This window comes from Cervus canadensis, chromosome 2 (assembly GCF_019320065.1).
Source record: "Cervus canadensis isolate Bull #8, Minnesota chromosome 2, ASM1932006v1, whole genome shotgun sequence".
NCBI classification, from domain to species: Eukaryota; Metazoa; Chordata; class Mammalia; order Artiodactyla; family Cervidae; genus Cervus; species Cervus canadensis.
Genome location: NC_057387.1, coordinates 10,775,364 through 10,802,065, shown reverse-complemented (window position 1 = coordinate 10,802,065; position 26,702 = coordinate 10,775,364). Strand labels below are relative to the sequence as shown.

Genomic DNA, 26,702 nt, shown 5'->3' with positions numbered 1-26,702 from the left:
ATCCCTTGGCAAGTTTAATGTTTGTAATATAGTTTTGTTGTCTGTAATCCCTGTACTTTATATTAGAGCTCTAGGAATTATTTGTCTACGAGTTGTAAGAATATACCCCTGAACATCATCTCTCCCATCCCCTGACCCCATCCCTGGCCTCTGGTACCATCACTGTAATGTTTTCCAGTTCAGTTTTTGGTTTTGTTTTGCATTTTCCACATGTAAGTGATGTTATACAATATTTGACATGTATCACTTAGCATAAGGTCCTCAAGGCCCATCTGCATTGCTGAAAATGGCAGGGTTTCCTTTTTATCAGTGCTGAGTAGTATTCCATTGTTGATATATATAGGTTTTTATTCATTTATCCATTGATGAACATTTTGGTTGTTTCCACATCTTCACTATTGTGAACTATCATAAACATGGAAGTGCTTATTAAAAAAAAAAGAAGCAATTGACAAAGAATTACTCTCCAAAAGATACAAGCAACTCATGCAGCTCAATATAGTAAAAAAACAAACAACACAATTAAAAACTAGACAGAAGACCTAAATAGACATTTCTCCAAAGAAGACATACAGATGGCCAACAAACACATGAAAATATGCTCCACATAAAGGGGTTATTAGAGAAATGCAAATCAAAACTGTGATGAAGTATCACCTCACACTGGTCAATATGGCCATCATCAAAAATTCTACAACAATAAATGCTGGAGAGGTGTAGAGAAAAGTGAACCCTTATGGACTGTTGGTGGGAGTGTAAATTGGTACGGCCACTATGGAAAACAGTATGGAGGGTCCCTAAAAAACTAAAAACAGAACCATGATATGACCCAGCAATCCCACTCCTAGGCATATATCCAGAGAGACCATAACTCAGAAAGATTCATTCACCCCCAGTGTTCATAGCAACACTGTTTACAATAGCCAGGACATGGAGGCAGTTTAAATGTCCATCAAAAGAGGAATGGATTAAGAAGATATGAGGGCTTTCTTGGTGGCTCCTGGTAAAGAATCCACCTGTCAATCCAGGACACATGGGTTCAATCTCTGGTCAAGAAAATCCCGCATGCTGCAGAGCAACTAAGCTCATGGGCCACAACTGTTGAGCTTGTGTTCTGGAGCCTGAGAGCTGCAATTACTGAGCCCACATGCTGCAAACACTGAAACCCACACACACTGAGGCCTGTGCTCTGCAACAAGAGAAGCCACTGCAATGAGTAACCCCCGTTACTGCAACTAGAGGAGAGCCCCCACAGCAGTGAAGACCTAACATAGTCAAAAAAATTAATAAATGAAGTAAAACAGAATCAGAAAAATAAATATCATTATGAACACATACATGTGGAAGTTAGAAAAGTGGTAAAGATGAACATGTTTGCAAAGCAGAAATAGAGACACAGATGTAAAGAACAAATGTATGGATAGCAAGGAGGAAAGTGGGTGGGAGCAACTGAGACATTGGGATTCACACATATACACTGTTATTACTGTGTATAAAATAGATAACTAATGAAAACCTACTGTATAGCACAGGGAAATCTAATTAATGCATTGTGGTGACCTGAATGGACAGCAATGTCCTAAAGGGAGGGAATACATGTATATGTATGTTGTTTCATGTTGCTGTGCAATAATGACTAACACAACATTCTATAGCAACCATACTCCAACTTTTAAAAAACAGAAATGGAACAAACTTGGAGATTCCTGGCTTCTCCTCAAGGAATATACATAACGATATCTTTGAGAGCACTAGCAGAAAATAAGACCACCACACCTGATGAGGATGCCAACATAGGCTGAGTAAAAGATTCGGATACATCACCCTGTTACCTCACCACCAAAAAGAAGAAAAGTCTCACACCCTGCAGTCCTCCCCACAAATTTTGCCTATAAAAACATTTCCCTCAAAACCACAAAGAAGTTTGGGATTCTTGAGTACGTCACCCATTCTTCTTGCTTGGCGTTGTATAAACCTATCTCTGCTTCAAACTCTGATGTTCAGGATTGTTTGACTTCGTTGTGCCTTAGGCACATGAACTTGTGTTCAGTAACAATTTTGACAAGTCATCCAGAACTCTGTACCTAGAGCAGGTGAGACAGAAGTAGCCCATTTCCTGAGTTCCCAGCAGCTGTTGGGGCTCATTTTGCTCCAGGCATCTGGAGGAATGTCCCTGACAGTGGAAGTAACCCCACAGCACAAGACTGTTTGAAGCCAAGAATTGTCTGGAGCTAGAGTCCACATTCAGTGTAACTTGAGGCTAAGTTGCTTCATCTTGGACAGGCTGGGAAATCCCTCCATTCCATATAGGCAACTTCCCTTGCAGGAACTGAGCCACTCAGGTCTCCCTGAGAGCCACTCTGAGTGTCTTTTCTATTAAAAACTGGGCCAGTCTATTTGGAGGCCTCCATCTGGGAACAAAAGTGGAATTTTTAGATTATATCTCCTCTGATTTTCTATCTATATGACCACAGCTTATTTGTTACCATATTTGTTTGTATGTGTGTGTGTCAGTACTTGCATTGGCCAGTTGGGATGTCTTTGGTGAGTAACAGTTCTCCCTATTACACTGGGCTTCACTTGAGTCAGAGCACTGGTTGGGGGTTTTCCTTTTATGACTAGCCTTGGTCATTCATTCAGCTTCATCTCTGATGGGGCATTTGTTTTTCTGGGGCTAGGAAATGGCAATCCTAGGAAAACTCTCTGCATTGCATTGGTATGCTGTTTGGCTATGAATAATTAAGTGTGAGTGATCAGAGCTCTCTGTTCCAGCTTGTGGTTCCCCAAGGATATCTTTGCAAAAAATGAGGGGATCTACAGCTCCGCTCCCATGAGAAAGAATTGGTATTTCTATCCCCCTATGCCTTGATATAAATGTTCTATCAAGGGTCTCAGGAACACATCTTATCTAGGCTATCTCTAATTCCTAACACTAAAAGTAAAAAAAGAAAGAAGGACAGAATGGGGAGGCTTTTTTAAACTCAAGCAGAAAAGCTGTGAGATCTCTGGTTTTGTCTTCACATGAAAAGTAACTTGCAAATGAGTTCTAGTTAATGGACTAAAAGTAAGTGCATACAAATTAAAAACCTCTACATATTTAGAAAATTGATCAGGATGACTTTTAGGTCGATATGATCTCGGAAATATTCCATACTGAATCAACATCTGGTAGAAAAACTAGCTTAAGTTTGCTGCCTTTGATTAATATAGACATGTCTTTAGAGTCATTGCTATTAAATGTAATACTGTTGTTGTACCTAGTTTTATTAGAGATCAAACAAAACTTTATATAATTTGCAAATATATCAGCAAGGAAAATAACCTGATATGATGAAAATGGTTGTGGTTTAGTCACTAAGTCATGTCCAACATTTGTGATCCTATGGACATAGTTCATCAGGATCCTTTGTCCATGGGATTTTCCAGGCAAGACTAGTGAAGTGAGGTGTCATTTCCTTCTCCAGGATCTTCCTGACCCAGGGATCAAACCTACATCTCATGCATTGACAGGCAGATTCTTTACCACTAGTGCCACCTGGGAAGCCCCATGATAAAAATGTTGTTTTTCAGTCACCAAATCATGTCCAGTTCTTTGTGACCCCATGGACTGAAGCACGCCAGGCTTCCCTCTCCCTCATCACCTTCTGCGGCTCACCCAAGTTCATGAAGTTAATGCAAATGAGATTAGAGCGCTTCTAGGTAAACTCCATAGAAATAAATTATGTTTTGGAAATGTCTATCTAAAATAATCTCTCCAGATATTTGATAACTTGAAATTTTAGAATTCGGTAGTAAGGTAAGAATGTTGAGAAGTTATGTCTCAGTCCTAGAAGAACCATGGGATGCCATGTACTATGAATACCAGGGAGGATGCTCTACCAAAGTTAGACCATTTTTGGCAGGCCAGTCAACCCTGAATGCTGCAGGACTCTGATTGGGAACCTAGATATGGACCAGAGAAATGATAATACTAGGCATGACTTGCTATATAAAGAGGGTACAGAAATTTAGAGACAAGGAAGCGATATTGTTGGTGTAAAAGACAACGTAAATGGTATGAGAACAGGAAGGAATTTTACTGTCTGGGTTGCTTCTGGACCCACATAGATTAAATGATGTAAGTTTATTGAATAGATAGAGCACTCAAATAAAATAAGTTACTGAAATATTAACTAACAAATATTGTTTTCCTTTTGAAGAAAAAATAAGGGACTATTAATGAATATGTTTGGTGCCACCTCTATAAGAAAGCATATGTTTTCAGAAATTACTGTTGCATTTACATTTAGCAATCTACAAAATGCTCGCAGGAAAGACAGTTCATAACTGCTTCTTAGTTTTCACTAGGAAGTTCAGGAATCTACTTAAACATGCAATTAAAGGTAGTAAATAGGGGAAACTTTGTAATAGGCCAGGAAAATTAGATTCATGTTTTCAATAAAAGAAGGCACAAGGAATGGAATGACATTTAGTTAAAGGGAAAAAAAGGACAATTTTTTCTTAGAGCTGATTGTTTCTGAATGGAAAAGAGCCAAAGTAATAAGGACCAAAGTGATATGGATAAATCTGTAGAAGGTTTGTGAAAGGAAACACTGAGAAGAGTTGTCCTTGATCAGGATTCGCTAAGATTGGATTGAATTTAGTTGGGTAAATGGATTTTGTTGGGATTGGGCTTAGGCAAGACTGAATTTGGTTTCTCTGTTAAGAGAATAGTTTTCTTGTACTGCTTCTTTTGATGACAGATTGTATGAGTTTTTCTGTCTTTAAATGATTTGTATTTGCCTTTGAAATCCTTTCACTTTAATTAAGTGAATAAGTATAGTTTGACATATGCTAAATTTTGACCTCCAACTAACATTGAGATGCTTCAGAGGAATTCTGAGGCATCTCAGTGAAATACTGTATTAACCAGGAAAATCTGGTAAATTAAATCATATGGAAAGCATGGTCAAGGAATGATGAGCCTTCTTAGATTATACTGCATGGATAAGTATTATTAATACAGATATTCTAAAAATTACATGAAATTTGTAAAAAGTTGTTATGCCCTCATAAAATGTTAACAATCATAATTGATTATTGTAATCAAATATCTTTACCAGTTACATTGTAATTAGGCATTTAACTGTGGACTTAAGTCTTTCTGTCATTTAAAGAAAGATATTGTTGCACTCTGATGCTTTTGTCAAAGTGCTTCATCTTGAAGTAGACTCATAGAAAGGAATTTTGACAGCTACAAGTCTCTGATAAATTTCAGATTATACCACTGAACTAGGTAAAAAATTAAAGAATCCTGGGGAAACCTGGTGGCTGCATAAAAGTTAATAAAAGAATTAGTTACTGAGTGAACTGAAGAATATGATCATAATGTTTATGGGGTATTTTGTCTGGAATATTGTTGCTTTTGATCTGTGTTTTCCAGATAAAAGAAAGCCCTTCCCCTCAAGCTACTATGACTTACAGCAATTAAGTAAACTAGACCTCTATGGGTAGAATTGAAATATTGTTCTTTTCTCTCTGCCTGGTCCCTCCAGAAATTGTAGCGTGTTGGGTTCTGAGCAGTTTATCTGGTGAATGTGGAAGACTATCTTCTGGCCTGTGGGAGACTCTTGCTGTCTTAGGAATTCAGTCTGAGACGCCTGAGGAGTTCCACAACATCCAGTGTGGAGGAGCCTATGTGGTCAATAGACTGGACTAACTTTGGAAATAAATTAGTCTCTATTTGGCCCTGTTTGATGGAGATAAGTGCAATTAGAGACAAAAATATTGTTTCACTACATATTAAATTCTAGTTTTGTTGAAGTTACTATATTAAGCACTCTTTTACCTTAATAGTCAGAAGAAAAAAAAAAAAAAGTTATCTACTAGAGTTATCACAGAATATAGCTACTCATGATGTATAATATTGCTTGCTTTAAGTCTGTTGCTAAAAGCACATGTATAATGCTTATGTGACAATGGATGTATACAAATGGGTATAATGGTATATATAAAATATATATATATAATATGTATATAAAAATATATATATATAAATATTTCTGAGCTTGTTATCTGATCAGTTTTCCAAAATGTGAATAACTAAATATAAAGGAAATCTAGCACAAAGAGACATAATCTACACCTGGGGCAAGTAGTTGAATCACCTCAGCCTCGACAAATGCATATTTTGATCATCAACATTTTCTACTGAAAGACCTGTAATCAAAAGGGAAAATGATGGGGAAATCTGCACAGACTGAAGTAAGGGGAATTAGTCTGTCTTATACAATGCTTAACTTAAACTTTACTGACCAAACTGTCCTGTTTTGTGGCCTTTCAGATATGCATTGTACATTCACTTTGGTCACTGAAGAGAAAAATACATGTGAAAGTCAAAAAGAAAGTAATTAGTTCAGACATCCAAGGTAATACTAGGTGGTCATTGTGGATGTGATTTCAGATATGTTACTGTATTGTGGAGTTTTCTGAACTGTGTCAAACTTTGGATTTCCACTAGCCATTCTCAAAACAGTGTCTGCTGGTAGCTGCAATTTTATGTCTTCAAGGTTTCTCCTGTATCAAATTTTTAGACAATAAGATTCTATAGATTGCTGCTGGCCAAAATCTTGGCCTTCTCTGCCCACTGAAGGCTGAATAAAAAATAGAGACAGAGTTTGGAGGAAATACAAAGGTGGCTTTAATTTTAAGCTGGCAGAGAGGGGAACACAGTAGGCTGGCTCATGCCTCAAGAGCTGTGCCCACCTCCATGAGGAGCCTAGGGGATTATATAAGATGTGAGTTTGCAGCCAGGAGTCAGTGATGAGGAACAAAGGTGTTAGGATCTTGATTTCTTTCTCTTGTCTCATTTCAAAGACAATCATAGTCTAGCATAAGTAATCCAGTAATTTAGTCTGGCAGTTCAGTGGTTCAGCAGTCTTCTTTCTGATATGTAAAAAAGAACCATAAGAGGAAGAGTGTTGTAAAGGTAAGCACCAATACAGGTATATTTAGTCTAGCTGCTGCTGCTGCTGCTAAGTCACTTCAGTCGTGTCTGACTCTGTGTGACCCCATAGACAGAAGCCCACCAGGCTCCTCCGTCCCTGGGATTCTCCAGGCAAGAATTTAGTCTAGAGTCAAAGGGAAGTAAGTGTGAAGTGTAGCTCCTGCAGAGTTTGACAGCAGAAAAGCAAACAAACTTAGTTACAGACATTCAGAGTTAGGAGCAGTTAAAGTAAAGAAAACTAGGAATGTTCAGCCCTGCTCACTGTTCTCTTTATCTTCTTTGTTCTCAGGAAAGGGAAAGAAAATAACTCATTCCTCTTTTTTTCTTCTTTTTACTGCAATAAGATCAGATGTTAGCAGAGAAAAAAGAGATGTGTAGTGACCAGTAGGTCTTATTCAGTCAGTTTGGTTCAGTATCTCAGTCATGTCCAACTCTTTGTGACCCCACGGACTGCAGCACGTCAGGCTTCCCTGTCCATCACCAACTCCCAGAGCTAACTCAAACTCATGTCCATCGAGTTGGTGATGCCATCCAACCATCTCATCCTCTGTTGTCCCCTTCTCCTCCTGCCTGCAATCTTTCCCAGTATTAGGGTCTTTTCAAATGAGTCAGCTCTTCGCATCAGGTGGCCAAAGTATTGGAGTTTCAGCTTCAGCATCAGTCCTTCCAATGAATATTCAGGACTGATTTCCTTTAGGACTGACTGGTTTGATTTCCTTGCAGTCCAAGGGACTCTCAAGAGTCTTCTCCAACATCACAGTTCAAAAGCATCAATTCTTTGATACTCATTTTTCTTTATGGTCCAGCTCTCACATCCATACATGAACATTGGAAAAACCATAGCTTTGACTATATGGACCTTTGTCGGCAAAGTAATGTCTCTGCTTTTTAATATGCTCTCTAGGTTGGTCATAACTTTTCTCCTAAGGAGCAAGCGTCTTTCAATTTCATGGCTGCAGTCACTAACTGCAGTGATTTTGGAGCCCCCCAAAATAAAGTCTGTCACTGTTTCCATTGTTTCCCCATCTATTTGCCATGAAGTGATGAGACCAGATGTCATGATCTTAGTTCTTTGAACTTTGAGTTTTAAGCCACGTTTTTCACTCCCCTCTTTCACTTTCATCAAGATAGCTCTTATTGTGTATTTATTAATATTAGTACCATATCAGAAATAAAAAGCTACTTATGTAACCAGGAAAGGTTAATTTTTAACTCATGCTGGATCTGCTTCTGTGACTTTAACCCTCATCTTGCTGTTTTTGTTATTGTAGTCATACATAACGGCCTGCCTCAGGGAAATAGCCTGAGTCCACCCACCTGTGAAGGACTGTAAGGAAGTGAAAGTAACACATCCCCCTGCCTGAAGCTCAGCATTCTAAAGGAGGACATTTACAATTGAATAGTCTTTTTACTTTGTTTTCTCACCTTCCACCCCATTTTTGATCCATAAAAGAACCTGGCATCCAGGCCTCTGACAAGATAGTTATTTTGATGTACTAGCTTGCCATCTTCTCAGTCAGCTGGCTCCCAAATAAAATTCCTTCCTTCTCTCAATGCCCTGTCTTAGATTTATTGGCCTATCTGTCTGATGAGCAGAGCGAGCATTGATGGTAGAGCTTAGATAAAAGATTGGCTACAAGTCTCCCCAAGATACTAGGTCCAGACTAAGTTTCATGTTTATTCTCTTGAATTCCTTACGTAATGACATCTGTTTTCTCTATTAAAGTCAGTTTTAACTGAATCTGTTGCACCAAAATGGCAGGCTAAGGGATAGAGGGGTAATCATATCAGATGCAGATCCAGGACTTGGAACTCATGAATATTTCTAATTTGGTGTCCATTCCCCAAACTGGGGCAGGACTATGTCCCATTTCAGTAGGAAGTACCCAGAGTGGTTCTCCTCTCATTCCCTGAAAGATATAGGGAAGGTTGAAAGACAAGGGGAAATTGAAACCCAGTACCCCTAAACCTGAGATCCTCTGCTGAGTTGATGATTATCCTCTATACTCAATATGTTATTCCTTTTCTTAGCTAGCACCTGTTCTCAAGATTGAGAAATTAAAAAAAAAAAAAAAAATGAGGGAGGGATTGAAACAAAGCAGGATCTTATGAGACCATCCTGGGCATGAAAGCCTTTCTGTCCCTCATTTCTTGTTTGTAGGAATTACTTCTTAAACAGTTGCTAATCAGGGAAAGGAGGGAAAGAAGAAACAAAGGAGGAGCAATCAAGAAACAACAGGGTGACCTTGGGGAAGGGTCCTGGTTCCTGCTCAAGCAATAATATACTAGTATCTTTGAGTTCTTCCACAGGAAATAAAGCCCCCATCCCAGGGGGAGTATAGAAACTTCAGGCTAAGCAGATGACTCTTGGAATACCACCCTGTACTTCACCACCAATCAATCAGAACAAAGTCACACCCTGCAGCCCTTACCCCAAATATTGCATATGAAACCTTTTCCTCCAAAATCATCCAGGTGTTTGGAATTTTGAGCATGAGCCTCCCGTTCTCCTTGTTTGGCCCTGGGTAAACCTTTCTCTCCTCCAAAATGTGATGTTTCAGCTTGCCTAACCTCACTGTACTCTGGGCACACAAATTTGTGTTCTATAGCACTACTGCTGTATGACCTTCTTTTCAGTAGCGCTTGACCTTTGGAGTGACCACTTCTGGCACAGAGTTCTTCAAACCTTTGGAATTTCCTAAGTGTTGAAAATAATCAAGCTATTGTCTGTTAATTAACTAAGTGACCTTGGAAACCACCTCCATAACCCTACTAAATAACCTTGAATTGGATTCTATAACTGATAGTTCAATTTGCCTATGTAGTGACGTCTCCATAAACAACCCCTAAGAATGATGTTTGGAGAGCTTTCAATTTGATAAACACGTTGAGCTACAGGAGAATAGCAGGCTTAAAGTGGTGCAGAAACGCCACTACCTTACCGCGTGTCTTATCTAATGCATCTCTTCCACCTGGCTGTTACTGTCCTTCTATAATAGGTGATCTAATAGGTAAATATTTTTCTGAGTTCCGTGAGATACTCTAAAAAAATAATCAAATCTAAAAAGAAGGTCATGGAAACCTCCAGTCTATTTGTGATTGGTAAGTCTGATTGCCCTCCACAGTCTTGTAGGTCTGAATGCTTAACTTGGGGAATCTGCCAGTATCTTCAGGTAGATAATGTTAGAATTGAGTTGAACTACAGGACCCTTAGCTATTCTGTTGTAGCCACGCGTTCCAGGAAATAAACTCACTCAGAAGGACAATGTAGATAGTGGAGTGCAGTTTATTACACTGGCAAGCCCAAGGCAGAGTCTCCTCTTAGCCAAGGACCCCAACCAGTTTTTGTGAAAACCTTATATACCCTAAGTGTACCTGCACAAATCCACCTCCCCAAATTCCCTGACAATCAAAGTTAACCCATGAGTCATATGACTTAAGCCTAAGTAGTTAACAGTGGACAATTATCAATAGGCCCGTGGTCATAATAAGCATAATAGAATGTATCATTCTATTCAGTTACACAGATAATTAGGGTATTCTTTTAGCAAAGGAAGAGCCCTGGGGTTTTCCAGTTGGTATGTCATTTCCATAGTTACTGGGCATATAGCTCAAAGTCCACAGTCCAGCCCAAGCTGGAGTCCTGCTTTCAAGACAGGGCCTGTTCTGTTTCCTCCTTCAATTCCAAAGTGTTGCTTGTTGGATGTGTGGAGAAACCGTCTCACTCATATACTGGAATTGAGTGATCAGAAGCCTTGAATCACAACAAAATAATGCAAAAAGAGTAGAAGGAAGGAGATAATAAAGAAAATTATATGATCATAGAAATAACCCTCACATTGAGACTCCCCTCATGATCCAGTGGTCAAGAATCCACCTTGAAATGCAGGGGATGTGGGTTAGATCCCTGTTGGGGAGTAAGATCCCACATTCTGTGGAGTAACTAGGCCTATGTGCTGCAACTACTGAGCCCATGTGCCACATGACACAACTAGCAAATAAATAAAAATACTAAAAAAGGAAAAAAGAAAGAATCAACAAACCAAAATGTAATTATTGAAACAATGTATAAAATTGGTAATCTCAATTATCAAAGAAGAGAGAGAACCAATTTTTAATTTCTGGTTTTAAAAAGGGGGATACATAATTGTGAATTCTATCCATATTAACATGATAAAAAGAAGATATCATGTACAAGCCAACAGTAAGTTAGAAATTTGAACAACTGAGACAAATCCTTTAAAACCTAAATTACCAAAGAAGACACAAAGAGAAATAGATGATTTGAAAAGAGCTATTTTTATTTTAAAAAATTATCTGTGAAATTTCAAACTCCCTCCCCTCTAAAAAATTTCCAACACCTGAGTCTTCACTACTGAATTTTACTGACTACTCATGTAAAAAATAAATATATAATAGAAATTATCCATGAGAACAAAAACAGGACAGAATTCTTAACATGATTTAGGAGGGAAAAAATCTTCAACTTACCAAAGAAATCATAAGACTTAAAAAAGCATTATAAACAAAATGAAATATAATTTTCCACATAATACATTATGAACAAGACAGATAAGTTGCAAAAACAGAATTTTGTTTTACCGATTGAGAATCAATAAGTGTACTCACGACATTAAAAGGAAAAAAAAAAATATGTAAGATGTTTTGTCATTTCATTACAAACCCTAATGAAATTGAACAGTCATCCATAATAATAATGATAATAAAAAATTTAACAACTTTGAAAGTGATAAATCTGATTTAAAGTATAAATAAACACAGCAATTATCATGGCTAATATTATCTCTTGAATTATTCTTATTCAATACAAGTGGAAAGATAAGGATGCCAGCTGTCAATTCTATGCATCAGTGTACTGGTCTTTATAACAAGTGCCATTGGGCAAGAACATGCAATAAAAGATAGTGTGAGGATTGAAAAGAAACAATTGAAATTTTCACATTTAAACCTGTCATAAGAGTATACATCAAAATTCCAAAGGGACATACAGATTAAGGATTAAACTTAATAAGTTAATTTAATGCAGATACTGGAAACAGGAAAAAATATTTTTAACATATTCCCATATATTAGCAAAAATTCACACAAACACATACAGAGGCACACAAACTCTCAAATAAAAAGAGTTGAGGAGCCCTTATATTCTGAGACTGAAGATCTATTACAGAAAGCCAATCATCCAGAGGTCATAAAGTCATGAATAAATTAAAGTTTTCCAAGGTAAGGACACTTAGAGGAAAATCACAAGTCCAAGAAACCACTTTTAAGGAATGTGATTGGCAGAGGGAGGAGAATAAGAAGAATAAGGAAAACAAAGATAAAGAATAAAAAGGACATGAAAAAGCTGTTGCAAGGCATCAGAAAGCAGAGTAATATCAGAATTTTTAAGCAAGTAAATATTCTAACTCAGTCCTTTTAAAAGGAAAATGAAATCTATTGTGCTCATATAACTAAAATATCCAGAGATAGGTTGGTCTCCAGATCTGGTCTTTGACGCTGTCATCATTCTGTTCTATTTGTGAACTTCATTCCTGGGCCAGTTTACCTATGGAACAAAATTCAATAGCAACTTTGAGATTTGAGGAAATCATACCATTCAGATGAAGAGTCCCTTCTCCCTCAACCAGCAAATGTGCTTCTTTTAAATGGGATCACCAATTATTCCAGCTAAGTGATGATGGGGGAGATGAAATTCTGTATATGGTCTCAAACCTTAGTTTTCATCTGGAATCAGTCTTGCACCCTAGGAACATTTGGAAATGTCTTAAGATATATTTGGTTATTATAACTGGGGAGGTGCTACTGGCATCCAGTGAGTAGAGGGCAGGGGTGCTGCTAAAAATCCTACAGTTTATTGAACTCCATAACAAAGAATTATCCAGCCCCAAATGTCAATAGCTCAAAACATAAGACATCTTTAGACAAGAGGTTCTTAAAATTAAATGTGCATTAGAATAACCTAACAGGCTTATTAAAATACAGCATTCTAGTTTTCTTTCCAGGATTTTCTGATTCGCTATGTCTAGAGTGGGGCCTGAAAATGTTTTTATCTAACAATCTCACAGGTTCTACTGCTGCTTGTGGTCCATACCTCACACTCCAAGAAGTACAGCAATCAGAACCCTGGCCTTAGCTGAGACTGTAGTGAAGCACAGGTAAGTATGCATACCCTATAAGATGATTTGGAGTTTAACGCATCCTAGAGAAATAACAAGCTGTGCTAATTTATAACAGGGGAAAAAAAATATGCTTTCATTCATTTCCTACCATGACCAAATCCTAAAATCTATTTTGTCCTAGCATAATTGGGTGGCAGAACTGCTTCCAATACCTATGGCTCTCAAATTCTCCCCTCCTCCACTTCCCTACTGTTTTAATTAAATGAGTTTTGACATTTTTTAATGAGGCTTCTAGAAAACTATGGAATAAGCAAAACAATCAATAAACATAAACAAAGGTCAATGATATAACTGACTTGTTAAAGCAAAGATATCAAAGTTTCTGAGAGCAAGTAAAGCCCTCTTGACGCTTTGCTTGAATATTCCACAACCCATTTGCACTATTACCCCTCAACCATCCTGCCTGTCACTCATTCTAACTGGAAAATGAGAAACAGGATCCTTTCTTGATTAATCTTTATATGCAAACTGCAGTTTTAGTATGGACAGAGCCGGTTTCCTCCAACGGAGTTCAAGGCAGAAACAAGGAGAGCACAGCAATTTTTTCCTATATGTGAATATTTTAGTAGAAAGATTTAGAAGAAAATAGAGAATATGAGCTCAAGAGGAAAAAAAGTAAAGAGATGATTTTGGGGGGAAGAAAAGACTAATAATGTGGCAGTTATAGCAACTCAGATTATTTTACTAAAGAAAAACAAGAGATCTTGCCAGGGATCCACAGAGAGCAAGCTCTTCTCTCAAGGAACTGATACAGAGAAAGAAAAGAAAAACAAAAAGAACTGCCATGTTCTGGATACAGAGTAAAGTGGATCTCTGCAGGATACCAGTCGAGGGAGGGTCTCCTTTCACTGTAGCACTAAGGAAGGCTTTCTGGAGAAACAAGCTACTCAGCTAACCCTCATGGTTAGAAAATCATCCAAACAAAGAGAGTGGAATTATGTTTAAAATGCTCAGCAGCTCTGCAAATACAATTATCTCAGCATAATCATAGTTAGTTCATTTTAACAAATCACATTTTAGCAGAAACAAACAGACAAAAAATTTAAATAAGAAGTCAAAGTGATAGCACCATGAAGTCATGTACATCATTTCATTTATTTCAAGGAATATTCTTTCTTACATATCACATCTACAAAATCTCAATGGATCCTACTATTGATATTGTTTCTAAAAACAATTTTCATTTATGTTTCTGCTAGTGCATAAATTATGATTCATCTTAAAGCTTATAAGAACACTGATTTAATCAAATGTGATGATTATTTGTTGAAATATGATTAAATTGAAACCTAGGCTGACAACTTGAGTTTCTGAGTTCCTGGACATTTATTCCAAATGGAAAAGGAGACATGGTCAGGGCTCACGAGATATTCTGACATGACCTGTTAAGAACACAAGCAAAAAATTGCTCTTCTTGAGAGATATTTGTACACCACGTTCACAGTAGCGTTATACACAATAGCCGAAAGGTGGAATCAACCCTAAAGTCTATTGAGAGAAGAGCTGGTAAACAAAACAGCCATTTATTTCTTTTATTTTTATTTTTTTTTTTTTGGGTTTTGTCATACATTGATATGAATCAGCCATAGATTTACACGTATTCCCCATCCCGATCCCCCCTCCCACCTCCCTCTCCAACCGATTCCTCTGGGTCTTCCCAGTGCACCAGGCCGGAGCACTTGTCTCATGCATCCCACCTGGGCTGGTGATCTGTTTCACCATAGATAGTATACATGCTGTTCTTTTGAAACATCCCACCCTCACCTTCTCCCACAGAGTTCAAAAGTCTGTTCTGTATTTCTGTGTCTCTTTTTCTGTTTTGCATATAGGGTTATCGTTACCATCTTTCTAAATTCCTTATATATGTGTTAGTATGCTGTAATGTTCTTTATCTTTCTGGCTTACTTCACTCTGTATAATGGGCTCCAGTTTCATCCATCTCATTAGGACTGATTCAAATGAATTCTTTTTAACGGCTGAGTAATATTCCATGGTGTATATGTACCACAGCTTCCTTATCCATTCATCTGCTGATGGACATCTAGGTTGCTTCCATGTCCTGGCTATTATAAACAGTGCTGCGATGAACATTGGGGTGCACGTGTCTCTTTCAGATCTGGTTTCCTCAGTGTGTATGCCCAGAAGTGGGATTGCTGGGTCATATGGCAGTTCTATTTCCAGTTTTTTAAGGAATCTCCACACTGTTCTCCATAGTGGCTGTACTAGTTTGCATTCCCACCAACAGTGTAAGAGGGTTCCCTTTTCTCCACACCTCTCCAGCATTTATTGCTTGTAGACTTTTGGATAGCAGCCATCCTGACTGGCATGTAATGGTACCTCATTGTGGTTTTGATTTGCATTTCTAATAATGAGTGATGTTGAGCATCTTTTCATGTGTTTGTTAGCCATCTGTATGTCTTCTTTGGAGAAATGTCTGTTTAGTTCTTTGGCCCATTTTTTGATTGGGTCATTTATTTTTCTGGAATTGAGCTGCAGGAGTTGCTTGTATATTTTTGAGATTAATCCTTTGTCTGTTTCTTCATTTGCTATTATTTTCTCCCAATCTGAGGGCTGTCTTTTCACCTTACTTATAGTTTCCTTTGTAGTGCAAAAGCTTTTAAGTTTCATTAGGTCCCATTTGTTTAGTTTTGCTTTTATTTCCAATATTCTGGGAGGTGGGTCATAGAGGATCTTGCTGTGATTTATGTCGGAGAGTGTTTTGCCTATGTTCTCCTCTAGGAGTTTTATAGTTTCTGGTCTTACATTTAGATCTTTAATCCATTTTGAGTTTATTTTTGTGTATGGTGTTAGAAAGTGTTCTAGTTTCATTCTTTTACAAGTGGTTGACCAGTTTTCCCAGCACCACTTGTTAAAGAGGTTGTCTTTTTTCCATTGTATATCCTTGCCTCCTTTGTCAAAGATAAGGTGTCCATAGGTTCGTGGATTTATCTCTGGGCTTTCTATTCTGTTCCATTGATCTATATTTCTGTCTTTGTGCCAGTACCATACTGTCTTGATGACTGTGGCTTTGTAGTAGAGTCTGAAGTCAGGCAGGTTGATTCCTCCAGTTCCATTCTTCTTTCTCAAGATTACTTTGGCTATTCGAGGTTTTTTGTATTTCCATACAAATTGTGAAATTATTTGTTTCTAGTTCTGTGAAAAATACCGTTGGTAGCTTGATAGGGATTGCATTGAATCTATAGATTGCTTTGGGGTAGAATAGCCATTTTGACAATATTGATTCTTCCAATCCATGAACACGGTATGTTTCTCCATCTGTTTGTGTCCTCTTTGATTTCTTTCATCAGTGTTTTACAGTTTTCTATGTATAGGTCTTTTGTTTCTTTAGGTAGATGTACTCCTAAGTATTTTATTCTTTTTGTTGCAATGGTGAATGGTATTGTTTTCTTAATTTCTCTTTCTGTTTTTTCATTGTTAGTATATAAGAATGCAAGGGATTTCTGTGTGTTAATTTTATATCCTGCAACTTTACTATATTCATTGATTAGCTCTAGTAATTTTCTGGTAGAGTCTTTAGGGCAAAACAGCCATTTAAAGGAAAGAAATTCCAACACAGTCCACCACATGAATGAATTATGAAGATATAATGTTAAGTAGAATAAGCCATTAGCAAAAAACACAAATGATTTCAATTCTATGAGGTACCACGGGCAGATAGATTCATATAGACAGAAAGTAGAATGGTGGTTGCCAGGGCCTGAGGGAGCAAGGATTGGGGAATGTGATTTAATGGAAGAGACTTTTAGTTTTTCAAGATGAAAAGAGTTTTAGAGATTGGATGCATAAAACATGTATGTACTTAATAAAATTAAACTACACATTTTAAAAAATGGCTAATGCAGTAAATTTTATGTCATGTATATTTTATTGCTATTTTTTTTTAGTTAGATTTACCTACAAATGGGAATTGGAGAAGAAAGGAAAATGATCTAGTGGAAATATTGAGACTAAAGGGACATAATACTAATAGATAAAATGGAGGGAAAGAGTAAAAGGATGGACAGAAAAGAAAGATTAAAAAATGAAAATTCACCAGCACCTCTAAACCATAATGTAAGACATATCAAAAGGATCAAGGAAGGCAATATTATTGCCACAAGTATCAAGCCAATGGAAGTGGGGCACCCTGGCAGTTGGGAGAAGACAAAAAGAATGTCACTTCAAACCCCTTCTCTAGTTCTCCAGGCCTTCTTGCCCACCTGAATGTCAACACAGCCATTACCTATTCTAAAGCATGGGCATCTCTGGTTCCCTTTCTCATATTCCCAGAGGTCTCATACCCAAAACTACCCTTAGTCTCTCCTTCTTGCCACATCCCACCCAGACTACAGTCTTTCATTCTTATCTATTGTGCAGTTTAAATCAGCTATTTTCATACCTCTGGCACTGTAGTCCTAGAAATAAATCTCAAACTCTGTCTCTCTCTCTGTCTCCCTAAATCTCTCTATCCTCCCTGTCTTTCCTTTCTCCATGCCTGTCTTCCTCCCTCCATCCTTCTCTCATCCATCAAACCCTTTCCCTTCCTGTGTCCCCCTCTCTGTTCTTGAGGACCACCTCCTCCCATCCCCAGCTGGGCTCCACTTCCTCCTCACCCCAGTACAGGATGACGTCCTGGTCTCCCAGGCTGCTGTGCTTCACTTGGCAGCTCAGGCCAGCCGCCTCCCCAGCCGCCACATCCAGGGTTACTCACAGATAGCACGTCCAGTCTGCGTTGGGCATGACGTCTCCTTGCTGAGTGCCAGGCTCCTCCTGCTCGCCCCTCATCCACGTCACCCGCACGGGTTTTGGGTAGAATCCTGAGACGTGGCAGACCAGCCGCAGGCGGCCAGGCCGAGGAGGGGGGCCACTGGACAGCCTGGCCTCAAGCTTCACTGGTGTAGGAAGCAGCAGTAAGAATGTCCGATTATGACTCTAATGCAGAGCATAGGAACTCAGAAATCCACAAATTTGGACAGTTAGCTCTTCCACTTCCATGGGAACCAAATCATTTATTGATTAACCCCTCTCTACTTAGGTACTTCCCACTTTTGAATTTAAAGGAAGTGGTGGAAGGTGCAATAGAAAAGTCTTGGAGAGAGAACAAGACTAACCTTGCCTCTGCAGTTCTGCCTTTCCTGCACTGAGGACACCAAGGATATCAAGGACAGATTTCTGACATGAGCTTCTCAATGATACTGGAGATGCCTGGATATTGAGTCATGAGTGCACAAAGCTTCTGCCTCCTGCTGCCGCTGTCTGTTGCAGGCACAAGGGAATGATTCTGGATCCTCACAAAATCCAGTCCTCCTAAAGCTCCTCTCAAAGAGCTTCCTATGGCCTTCCCAGAATGCAGCCCGCAGCTTTCTATAACCTGGGTCACAAAGGAGTCTGTGTAAAGGAAAACAGAAGTGAACTTATTAAAATGCAAACAACGAAGAGAAGGATGGGGAAAAGGCATAGGACTTTAGTTTTCAGAGGCGAGAAAGGTCTGATGTAAAATGATAACTCAAAAACCAATTGCAGTATTCAGGACTTTTCAGAAAGAATAGCACTGGGGAGAGGTATGTATATCACAAATGGTACAGTTAGGCTCTCTTAAGGATGTACAGTAGGCAGGAGGGGAGAAGAGGGGCAACATGTGATGTAGTCAGAAGTGCAGCATTCCATGGTGTAGGGAATGGTTACATGTAGAGAAGGGATTGGGCAGCAGATGCTTGAAGACACTGATTAGAGTAGGAGGTCACACTTTACATCACTCAAGCACAGAGTAGAAAAAGGAGGCTCTTCCTTGGAGTTTTAGAGAAGCAAGTTACATGCAAGCAAACCAGGAAATGGCTACAAAGGAGGAACTTCATGCATCACACAAGAATGCAAGAAATAGGAAGAATCTGCGAGACTGGATGGGCATGTAGAGTCAGAGCTGGAGACTATTCTAGACAAGTGTGTACATGCAGTTGGATAAAGAGGGGAAAGGAGAGTAGTAGTCTGAACCAAGGGAGAGAAGAGTCATTGAGAGTGTCTTCAGGTCAGAGGACTGTACTCACATTCCAACAAGAATTCACTAATATGGTCCTGCACTTCCTGAGTGAATCTGATGAAATAGACTCGAAACAGGTCCTCCAACTGTCATCTCCTCATGACTAAAGTTGCTTTTGGACCAGGGCTTCAGGAAAATGGCAGTGACGAGTCACTCTCCCAGCCATGAATTTGTAAGTCACCCAACCAGCCTGCGTCTTGATTTGAACCCAGGTGCTTTGGGCATATGTCAAAATCTGGTTGAGATAGAACGCGGTTGGCTCCTGGAACATTGTGCCAGTAGAAGGATAAGAAGAGTGAGGGAAAATGTAGAATCAGTATAGAATGAAAATGAACCCAGAGTCTGAACAACAATATAGAGCTTGAAACAGTTTCCTGCCCCCAAAGCTTCTGGCTCCATCCCCAGCCTCCAGAATAGGGGAGAGGGCTGGAGACAGCAGAGCCCAGACCCTTCATGGTAGGTGCAGCATGCTTTTATGCAAAACCCCTGCACCTGTGCTGGGAGCAGCCAGAGTTACTCTTACCACCCTCATTGTCACCACCTGGGATAATAAACACTAGTAACAGAAGTGGTAACAGCATTTCACTGGGAAGTAGAATATCTAACTCTCAGAGCTGGTGTTTAATCTCTAATTTCAGGACACCTTTTCCTCAGAATTCTAAAGTGACTTCCTCTTTTCCCTAACTGGCAAATCTCTGACCCACACTGCACACCACAGAAAAACTATACCTCCCACTGCTCTCTACACTCCCACTCTGCATCTCATTTCCACTCCTTGGCCTCAGTCTCCTTTATAGTTACTATCGGAAAAGCTCCCATGTGATGTTGAAAAGTTTTTCCACCTTCCCAATCTTTTATTTTCACATCCATTAAATAGGAGGCCGTTGATGAGTGGGACTGTGTTCCCTCCATGCTATTTACCTGGGCCCAAACTATGGTGGAGGTAATGAAGATAATGGCAACCTCCTTCAAAATGTCCCATGCATGCACTGCTACACTCAGCACCCCCAACACTGCAGCAGGCCACTGCCGACCCATGCCTCCACCGGAGTCTCCTGGTCACTTACGGGCAAGTCTGGGTCAGTCTCTTGTGGCGTCATTGCTCCTTTCTCCTGGGTCCTGGTGCACACAAGGCTCTCTTTGTGCCCTGCAAGAGTCTGTTTCCCAGTCCTTCAGACTTAGATTGAAGAAAGACTTCAGTCCTCCAGACTTAGATTGAAGAAAGTAGGGAAAACTGCTAGACCACTGAGGTATGACCTAAATCAAATCCCTTACAATTACACAGTGGAAGTGAGAAATGGATTCAAGAGATTAGATCTGATAGACTGAATGCCTGAAGCAATATGGGTGGAGGTTCATGACAGGGTACAGGAGGCAGGGATCAAGACCATCCCCAAGAAAAAGAAATGCAAAAAGGCAAAATGGTTGCCACAGCTATTTCACAAATAGCTGTGAAAAAAAAGAGAAGCAAAAGACAAGGGAGAAAAGGAAAGATATACTCATTTGAATGCAGAGTTCCAAAGAATAGCAAGGAGAAATAAGAAAGTCTTCCTCAGTGATCAATGCAAAGAAATAGAGGAAAACAATAGAACGGGAAAGACTAGAGATCTCATCAAGAAAATTAGAGATACCAAGGGAATATTTCATGCAAAGATGGGAACAATAAAGGACATAAATGGTATGGACCTAAAGAAGAAGAAGAGGTTAAGAAGAGCTGGCAACAATACACAGAAGAACTATACAAGAAAGATCATTATGACCCAGATAGCCATGATGGTGTGATCACCCACCTAGTCAGACATTCTGCAATGTGAAGTCAAATGGGCTTTAGGAAGCATCACTATGAACAAAGCTAGTGGAGGTGATGGAATTCCAACTGGGCTATTTCAAATCCTAAAAGATGATGCTGTGAAAGTGCTGCAGTCAATATGCCAGCAAATGTGGAAAACTCAGCAGTGGCAACAGAACTGGAAAACGTCAGTTTTAATTCCAATTCCAAAGAAGGGCAATGCCAAAGAATGCTTACATGCTAGTAAAGTAATGCTCCAAATTCTCCATGCTTCAACAGTATGTGAACCATGAACTTCCAATGTTCAAGCTGGATTTAGAAAAGCCAGAGGAACCAGAGATCAAATTGTCAACATCTGTTGGATCATCAAAAAAGCAAGAGAGTTCCAGAAAAACATCTACTCTGCTATATTGACTACGCCGAAGTCTTTGACTTTGTGGGTCACAACAAACTATGGAAAATTCTTAAAGAGATGGGAATACCAGACCACCTGATTTGCCTCTTGAGAAATCTGTATGTAGGTCAGGAAGCAACAGTTAAAACTGGACATGGAACAATAGACTGGTTCGAAATTGGGAAAGGAGTACATCAGTTTGTATATTGTCACCCTGCTTATTTAACTTATATGCGGAATACACCATGAGAAATGCTGAGCTGGATGAAGCACTAGCTGGAATCAAGATTGCCAAGAGAAATATCAATAGCCGCAGATATGCAGATGACACCACCCTTATGACAGAAAGTGAAGAAGAGCTAAAGCCCCTCTTGATGAAAGTGAAAGAGGAGAATGAAAAAGTTGGCTTAAAATTCAACATTCAGAAAGCTAAAATCATGGCATCTGGCCCCATCACTTCATGGCAAATAGATGGGGAAACAGTGGAAACACTGACAGACTTTATTTTGGGGGGTCCAAAATCACTGCAAATGGTGACTGCAGCCATGAAATTGAAAGACACTTGCTCGTGGGAAGAAAAGTTATGACCAACCTAGACAGCATATTAAAAAGCAGAGACATTACTTTGCCAAAAAATGTCTGTCTAGTCAAGGCTATGGTTTTTCCAGTAGTCATGTATGGATATAAGAGTTGGACTATAAAGAAAGTTGAGTGCCAAAGAATTGATGCTTTTGAACTGTGGTGTTGGAGAAGACTCTTGAGAGTCCCTTGGACTGCAAGGAGATCTAACCAATCCATCCTAAAGGAAATCAGTCCTGAATATTCATTGGAAGGACTGATGCTGATGCTGAAACTCCGATACTTTGGCCACCTGATGTGAAGAACTGACTCATTTGAAAAGACGCTGATGCTGGAAAAGATTGAAGGTGGGAGGAGAAGGGAAGGACAATCAAGGATGAGATGATTGGATGGCATCACTGACTCAATGGACATGAGCTTGAGTAAACTCCAGGATTTGATGATAGACCGGGAAGCCTGGCATGCTGCAGTCCATGGGGTCACAAGGAGTTGGACACAACTGAGCGACTGAATTGAATTAAAATAGGAGGCTAATATTAAACAATTGCTCAGCTTCCAGTCTGTTTTAATATAAAAGAATTCCTTTGGTTTGTCCACCTATCTCATTCTCCCTCCCCACTGCCTTTTATCCCCCAGAACTTTGTCATTTCCTCTTCCCAATGTCTCACTTGGCCCTCTTCCTTATCTCATTCTTCTTACCTGGACTCTTTAATTCCACATTATGGTTTCTGAGAGTGGGTGTGTGTTGATCATACAACTTTTCTATATTTGATTCTGGAACCCAAATCCCAGAATTAAATATGATAGATAGTTTATGTTCTGAGCAAAAATCTCTTACGCCATAGGAATTTTTGAGGTTGAAAATTATATTTGCTACTGGTATATGACCTTCCCTTCAGTCGCTCTTCACCTCTAGCATTTTCAGTAACCAATTTTCATGAGACAAGTAAACAGGAGTTTTGATATGTGTCGCTTTATCCAAGTCAAAGATAGCTTTTTTTAGTAGGCTCATTAGCAGTAGAACTTCCTTCTCCTTTTGTAATATCTCATAATCTCTATCTACATTTTTCCCTTTCCTATCAACAAATAAAGTATTGCTAGGTGAGAAAGGAACCAGGCATTTTTTTTCCAAAAGTTCAGCAATGTTTGTCCTAAAATGTGATTTTTTTTATATTCTCTTTATATGCCTTTGGCAAGTTTTAACAATATATTTAGCATTAACTGTGGCAATGTTTGGACTCCAATCACTATGTCAGTTTTAAGGATAATTATTGGTTTTCTCCATTAAGAAAAAAATATTCCAATTGCAGATATATATCATCTAGCAGTGGAGAAGGAAATGGCAACCCACGCCAGTGTTCTTGCCTGGAGAATCCCAGGGACAGGAGAGCCTGGTGGGCTGCTGTCTATGGGGTCGCACAGAGTTGGACACGACTGAAGCAACTTAGCAGCAGCAGCATCTAGCAGAAGTGTGGTAGTAAAACATTTTAAGTGTAAGAAGAGGTTTTCACTGATGATATTTGCTACATGGATAATAAGTACAAAATAAGTAATGTAACATTCTTTATTCCTGGAAATAAATCAAATAGACTTCATCCTTCAATACTCAAAGTCCCTCAAGCGAGGCTTCAACAGCACATGAACCAAGCGCTCGCAGATGTGCAAGCTGGATATAGAAAAGGCAGAGGAACCACAGATCAAATTGCTAACATCTGTTGGATCATAGATTACAGAAAAAAAAACAAGGAAAATCTAGAAAAACATCTACTTCTGCTTTATTGACTACACTAAAGCCTTTGACTGCATGGAGCAGAACAAACTGTGGAAAATTCTTCAAGAGATGGGAATACCAGGCCATCTTACCTGCCTCCTGAGAAACCTGTATGCAGGTCAAGAAGCAACAGTTAGATACAGACTTGGAAAAACAAACTGGTTCAAAATTGGGAAAGGACTGCATCAAGGATGTATATTGTCAACCTGCTTATTTGATGTCTATGTGGAGTACATCATGTGAAATGCTGGGCTGGATAAAGTTCAACCTGGAAACAAGATTGCCAGGAAAAATATCAATAACCACAGATAAGCAGATGATACGACTCTAATGGCAGAAAGTGAAGAGAACTAAAACGCCTCTTGATGAGGATGAAAGAGGAGAGTGAAAAGGCTGGCCCAAAACTCAGTATTGTAAAACTAAAATCATGGCAACCAGTCCCATCACTTAATGGCAAATTGTGCCACGGTTCATTCATTCAGTTGTGTCTGACTCTTTGCAACCCCATGGACTGCAGTATGCCAGGCTTCCATGTCCTTTACCATTTCCTAGAGCTTTCTCAAACTCATGTCCATTGAGTTGGGGATGCCATCTGAACATCGCATCCTCTGTCACCCCCTTCTCCTCCTGCCCTCAATCTTTACCAGCATCAGAGTTTTTTCTAAAGAGTCAGCTCTTCATATTAGGTAGCCACAGTATTGGAGCTTCAGCTTCAGCAACAGTCCTTCCAACGAAATTCAGGATTGATTTCCTTTAAGATTGACTGGTTTGATCTCCTTGCTGTACAAGAGACTTTCAAGACTCTTCTCCAAGAGCACAGTTCAAAAGCATCAATTCTACAGCACTCAATCTTCTTTATGGTTCAACTCTCACATTCAAATATGACTTCTGAAAAATCATAGCTTTGACTCTATGGATCTTTCTTGCTAAAGTAATGTCTCTGCTTCTTAATACATTGTATAGGTTTGTCATAGCTTATCTTCCAAGGAGCAGGCGTCTTTTAATTTCCTGGCTGCAGCCGCCATCTGCAGTGATTTTGGAGCCCCCCCCCAAATAAAGTCTGTCAGTGCTTCCACTGTTTCCCCATCTATTTGCCATGAAGTGATGGGACCAGATGCCATGATCTTAGTTTTCTGAATGTTGAACTTTAAGCCAACTTTTTCACTCTCCTCTGTCACTTTCATCAAGAGGCTCTTTAGTTCTTCACTTTCTGCCATAAAGGTGAGGTCATCTGCATATCTGAGGTTATTGATATTTCTCCCGGCAATCTTGATTCAAGCTTGTGCTTCATCCAGCCCAGCGTTTCTCATGATGTACTCTGCATATAAGTTAAATAAGCAGGTGACAATATACAACCTTGTCGCACTTTTCCCCAATTTTGAACCAGTTTTTTGCTCTTTATCTGGTTCTACTGTTGCTTCTTGACCTGAATACAGGTTTCTCAGGAGGCAGGCCAGGTGGTCTGGTATTCCCATCTCTTGAAGAACTTTCACAGTTTGTTCTACTCCTCACAGTCAAAGGCTTTAGCATAGTTAATGGAGCAGAAGTAGGTATTTTTCTGGAATTCTCTTGCTTTATCTACGATTCAACAGATGTTTATAATTTGATCTCTGGTTCCTCTGCCTTTTCTAAATCCAGCTTTTACATCTGAAAGTTCTATGTCCACATGCTGTTGAAACCTAGCTTGGAGAATTTTGAGCATGACCTTGATAGCATGAGAAATGAGTGTAATTGTAAGTAATTTGAAATTCTTTGGAATTGCCCTTCTTTGGGATTGGAATGAAAACTGACCTTTTCCAGTCCTGTGGCCAGTGCTGATCTTTCCAGATTTGCTGGCATATTGAGTGCAGCACTTTCACAGCATCATCTTTTAGGATTTGAAATAGCTCAGCTGGAATTCCATCACCTCCACTAGCTTTGTTCGTAGTGATGTTTCCTAAAGCTCACTAGACTTCTCACCCCAGGATGTCTGGCTGTAGGTGACTGATCACACCTTTTGGTTATCCAGATCATTTTTGTATAGTTCTTCTGTTATTCTTGCCACTTTTCTTAATATCTGCTGCTTGTGTTAGGTCCATACCGTTCCTGTCCTTTATTGTGCCCATCTTTGCATGAAATGTTCCCTTGGTATTTTTATTTTCTTGAGGAGAACGCTAATCTTTCCCATTCTATTTTTTTCCTCTATTTCTTTGCATTGTTCACTTAGAAAGGTTTTCTTATCTCTCCTTGCTCTTCTTTAGAACTCTGCATTCAGATGGATATATCTTTCCTTTTCTCCTTTGCCTTTCACTTCTCTTCTTTTCTCAGCTATTTGTAAGGCTTCCTCAGGCAACCATTTTGCCTTTTTGCATTTCTTTTTCTTGGGCATGGTTTTGATCACTGCCTCCTGTACAATGTTACAAACCTCTGTCCATAGTTCCTTAGGCACTCTATCTGTCAAATCTAATCCCTTGAATCTATTTCTCACTTTCACTGTATATAATCGTATGGGATTTGATTTAGGTCATACCTGAATGACCTAGTGGTTTTCCCTACTTTCTTCAATTTAAGTCTGACTTTTGCAATAAGAAGTTCATGATCTGAGCCACAGTCAATTCCCGGTCTTGTTTTTGCAGACTGTATAGAGTTTCTCCATCTTTGGCTGCAAAGAATATAATCAATCTGATTTCAGTATTGACCATCTGATGATGTCCATGTTTAAAGTCATCCCTTGTGTTGTTGGAAGTGTTTCTTTGCTATGGCCAGTGTGTTCTCTTGGCAAAACTCTGTTAGCCTTTGCCCTGCTTCATTTTGAACTCCAAAGCCAAACTTGCCTGTTACTCCAGGTATCTCTCGACTTCCTACTCTTGCATTCCAGTCTCCTGTGATGAAAAGGACATATTTTTTGGTGCTAGTTCTAGAAGTTCTTGTAGGTCTTAGAACCATTCAACTTCAGTTTCTTTGGCAT

The 26,702-nt window shown here is 39.2% G+C and overlaps 1 pseudogene; it reads right to left on the bottom strand.

Annotated features, from left to right (window-relative positions):
• Positions 1-12,531: 12,531 nt before the first annotated feature.
• On the bottom strand, positions 12,532-19,803 carry LOC122426689 (annotated as a pseudogene).
• Positions 19,804-26,702: the final 6,899 nt, after the last annotated feature.